The sequence below is a fragment of the Delphinapterus leucas genome, chromosome 2, assembly GCF_059928025.1.
Source record: "Delphinapterus leucas isolate spDelLeu-1000000601 "Yukka" chromosome 2, BTC_Dleu_Yukka2, whole genome shotgun sequence".
Lineage (NCBI taxonomy): Eukaryota > Metazoa > Chordata > Mammalia > Artiodactyla > Monodontidae > Delphinapterus > Delphinapterus leucas.
The window spans coordinates 181,755,228-181,760,116 of NC_143130.1; the positions used below are offsets into that span (position 1 = coordinate 181,755,228).

General features: G+C 47.2%; 1 long non-coding RNA gene across 1 annotated transcript; it reads right to left on the minus strand.

Annotated features, from left to right (window-relative positions):
- Positions 1 to 1,850: 1,850 nt before the first annotated feature.
- LOC149750382 (uncharacterized) lies at positions 1,851 to 3,082 on the minus strand. The gene is made up of 2 exons (XR_016391834.1): positions 2,968 to 3,082; positions 1,851 to 2,883 (listed from the first exon to the last, which is right to left on the minus strand). It is a non-coding gene; the product is annotated as an uncharacterized LOC149750382 (long non-coding RNA).
- Positions 3,083 to 4,889: the final 1,807 nt, after the last annotated feature.

Below are 4,889 nucleotides of genomic sequence, written 5' to 3' on the forward strand. Positions count from 1 at the left end.
CCACTGGTGGTTGGAGCGGCCCCTGCAGGGAGGGTCGTGTCTGGACTCACCCTGACTTCTCACTGAACCAACTGGGACAGTAGCACAGGGCTGTGTCCTAGGTCATCACGGAGCTGAGTTACAGGGAAAACTGAATTTGTGAGGTGTCTCTGGAGGTGGAGAGTCATTTCTGGAGAGACATCTTGTATGCTGTGCTACTCCCAGAACCAAAGCACCCCAGTCACCTCAGCCCTTTCCCTGGGGGCTGAGGGATCCAGTCCCAGCAGCCAGCACTGTTTGTGATGGAGAATCCAGAGACTAAGCAGGTAAGGGAGAGGGTTTTCAATAGTCCTGGGCTCGATTCCTGCACCAGCACCTGGGACACGACACCTGGTGAAGGAGAAACAAGGAGACACCCAGTTCACAGATGTCACCCCATAACTCCACCTTCCTCAGACCCAGGAGATGCTCACAGCTGAGGGATGCCCGCAAGAGGAGGAATGACCAGAAGATTTTCATGTTCATTTTGATCAATGCTTTGACTTTCAGAGAGTTATGTCAGTGAAGATGAGAACCCTGACTCTGAATAGCACAGGTGCTGTGTTTTCCCCTTGAGCTTGGGTGTGATGTGCAGGTGGGAAGCATGTTTCCATATAAAGATGGTCATGGCTGGTCCTTCTCTAGGGCTCTGGAGGAGGGTTCTGCCTGAGATCCAGAGTGGACACAGCTTCATGTCACCTCTGAAGAATGGGTGATGTTTCTTTTCCAATACGATACTTACATTTCCATATGTGTCTATCTGCGTCTATATTATAGGTGTACTCTTTGGCTAGTGTGGCCATTACAGAATAACAGACTGGATGGATTAAACAACAGCAATGGATTCCTCTCAGGCCTGGAGGCAAGAAGTCTAAGGTCACGGTGTCAGCAGGTTTGGGTCCTTCTGAGGCCTTTCTCCTTTGCTTGCAGATGGACGTCTTCTCACTGAGTCCTCAGATGGTCTTTTCTCTGTGTGTCTGTGTGCATCCCTGGTTTACTTGTCTGTTCATTATTCCTCTTCTTAAGTGTGACAAAGACCCCTGACCACCCCTTAGCCAACAGGATCCTTGTAATTCTCTTCTCAAGTAGTCTTGACCTGTGAGCTTCTGTGTTTATATGTGCATGGCCAGGTTTTGTCAAGAGCCCTGCTAAGTGAGAATAATGAGAATCCCCTACCCTTGAACTCTGATCACCCTCAGTATTTGATCAAAGCCATCAAACCTCCTATCACCCACGTGGTATCTGATCACCCTGGTCTCCCTTTAGCAAGAATCCTTTTGAGGCTATGTAACCAGAATCCCCCTAGCTTGTACATCTTCTCTTAATAATTTCCAGTTCACTCCACCCCACTGTCTTCTTGGCCATAAGCCCTCACTTGCCAGGCTCTATTTGGAATTAAGCTAAGTTTCCAAGGTTGCATCCCATAGGCAACAGCGAGTTTTGTCTTCAGGTTTTGGATGAACTTTATATTGGAGACATGAGTATCATTTTCACCACCCATGGCCATATAACTCATATGTGAATGAAGCTGATGTCTCATGTACATTTTCCCTAAGTCCACTCACAGCCACTTGTGCGTAGGGACACTAGACTCTTCCTCAGCCCTACGCCTGGGACTACTTTAAACAATCGCCAAGAATCACGGAAATGTGAAAAGCATGGCGCTAATTTGACCCCAGAAAGTGCTCAATTACAGGACGGGAGTTGAAACAAGAAAAGAGAGCATAACCTTGACTGACCTCAGCTGGGAATGTGTGTGTGTGTGTGTGTGTGTGTGTGTGTGTGCGCGCGCATGTGTGTTGCATGATTCAAACAAGCAGCTGCATTGTCAATGTCCGTGAATGACCACAAAATGACAGTATTTATTTTGGGGTGCTCATAAAAGGTAGAAGTAGGTGAATTTGCACTTATGGAATCTGTGAATAACGAGGATAATTGCATGTGCAGTATTGGAGCGCTCTGGCGTTAGAGTCTATAACGCTGCCTGCTACAGAATTCAGAATGCTTGTGCAGGTGCCCCAAAACAGGAGGGTGTGTCTCTTCCTTCCACATCTACAAAAACAAAACAACAATTAATACTGTTTAAAAATCTCCTGTGCATTGTCAGGATATTTACAAGTTTCACGAACTTCAGGCTGAAATTGAAAATTATGGTGAGCCGCAGGGTTGTACTGAGCTCCTTTGAGAAAAAGGTAAATAAAGAAATGACAAACAACCTTAATTCTTGAGTATTATATGTGTCTATGCATATGAATATATATATATATACACAACTGTAATAAAAATAAAAATTAAGCAAATATGTACATGCACACAAAATTTTCTACACACCGCATAATCCACAACAAAGAAACATTAGGATACAGAACAGGGTCTCTGGTAGAGGTCCTGGGCTGGAAGAGGAAAGCACAGGTTCTAACAAGAATTCCCTCCCAGCCCTTATCTGCAGCTGCCCAAGGCCTCAGCCATGTACTTGGTGAGTCCTGTGCGACCCCTGGTGGTAACGGGCCTCCGTGCAGGGAGGTTTGTGTCTGGGCTCACACTGACTTCCCCTCACTGTGTCTTTCGCACAGTAATACACGGCTGTGTCCTCAGTTGTCAGGCTGCTCAGCGATAAGTAGACTTGGCTCTTGGAGGTGTCCGTGGTGATGCGGAGCCGGGACTTAAGAGTTGGGTTATAATATGCGCTTCCACCACCATATATACCCCCAACCCACTCCAGCCCCTTTCCTGGAGGCTGTCGGACCCAGGATACACCATAGCTGGTTAATGAGAATCCAGAGACAGTGCAGGTGAGGGAGAGGGTCTGTGAGGGCTTCACCAGGCTGGGTCCCGACTCCTGCAGCTGCACCTGCGACAGGGAACCTGTGGACAGAGAGAACCACGGTGACTCATGGGCTCAGATGCAGCTTCCCCAGGTGTTCACGTCTGAATCCCTGAGAAACTCACCTCTGGGAGCTGACACCAGAAAGAGGAAGAACCACAGTGGATTCATCTTCTTGCAGATGAGATTCCTGAAGCCCAGAAATTCTCTTCAAGCATGAGGAGAAACCCGAATTTAAGTGAACAGGTACTTTGTTTTTACCTTGTGGTCTAAGGGGATATTTGCATAAGGGAGGGACCTTTTTATAAAAAGCAGAAAGTAGTGAAGGGAGGTCCCAGTCTCTGGGACTCCACCTGAGGACGCTGCTGACTGTTTCCTCAGGGAACTCAGCCCCCCCTGGGGTCCCCTCCCTATGCCTGGGGGACTCAGTGTCCAGGAATTAAATGATGCTGAAGGGCTAGTCAGGAAATCAGCTGTGCTCAAGGATTAACGGCAGATTTGGGCAGTAGACTTTAATTCCATGGATGTATATATTTCACATAAATACCCATCACACATTAGGGCCCTCCAAGATGTCAGACACAGACTCTTGTTTTTTCCTTCCTGCATTACCTCATGTTTATTTCCTGGATATGCAAGTATTTGAGACAAACCATACATGTAATAATAACATTGAATTCAGACAGAGTGAGGTAAAATTTAATGTTTATCATAATTCACAACGGACTTCGTGTGTCCCTTAACTTGGGTGAACATTTCTTCACCTGAAACAGTTTAAATGTTATCAAGAGTTACCCTGGCGGTGGATTTATTCATAACAACTAAACACACCGTGTATTTTGTGGACAAGGTAATCATTCTTGCTGAGATGGTCATGGATCCTAGCACTGCTGACATGGCCTGAAGCCTGACCTGCCTGTTTCCTGTGCACAACTGAGTGTCTGCAGGAACAGTGCGAGCTTCAGGGCTCCTTCCTTGCAGGTGGACGTTGAGGAATCCCCAGGGCTAGCAAGGTCTAAGAACAGACAGCTCCTGGAAGCTCCTCAGGACTCCAACATGCTGGGCAGGTGACCTGGTCACAGTGCACAGACTCACTCCTTCTAGAAGTGTTCATTTTTACTCTCCCTGTGACAGCCAGTGACATTGGAGCTCAGGGAACACAGTTCCCACTGCACTGGGTGAGAGAACATGCATGATTCTTGGAAGTAAACCTTCAAAGTGAATGGCTTGCAGAGTATGTGGGTGTCATGGTCAGAGGAAAGTCCTCACCTCAGGAAGCAGGTTCCCTTGAAAAGTCCACGTGAGAGCTTTCCTGAGTCCCTGAGTCACTGAGTCCTGGGACTGTGCCTGAGGTCATTTAAGTAGATGGTGCTGGAGAGCAGAGCACAGCTCCATCGCATCTCGCTGTGGGTACTGAGGATGTGACCTCACCATCTGTATTTCATTCTTCAAGGATGTAAACTGGGGATCACGATGGTAATGGTATGTCTGAAATTTATAGTGTGTTTGCCAGGGGTGCTGAATGTTGACATGAGAGTCATCAGTGATGTTACTTCTCCTGGGAACCAGAAAGACCAACGTGAGTCCCCATCTCTGGCTGACACCCTGTACATGTAGCGCTGGCTCCACTCCTGTCCTGAGAGGTCACACCTGTGGGTCTGGGGCAGGTCAGCTCTCCCTCAGCCCAGTGATTTCACCTGTACACTGACTGATGTCGAGCCCGCTGTCTTTGAGAAGATATTTACTCCATACAAGTTTATGAACAGAGTACTATACTTCTTCTAGCTTTTCCAATAATATTTGCAGAGTAAATTAAATTCTAAAGAATCTGCCTGCTTGAATGGCGATAATAGGAGAAACAACAAAAGTAATATGGGCAAGAATCACAGGACAAGTCTGGACCCTGTTGTCAGGACCTGAAAATTGAGCTGATACGCTGTGGGATAGGGGAGCGGAAGGGATGGCATCTAAAACCTAGAACCAGGTGGGCCCATTATTCAGCAGGTGGAAGAAGGGCCTGCATTTGTACAGATATCCCAGCATCAGA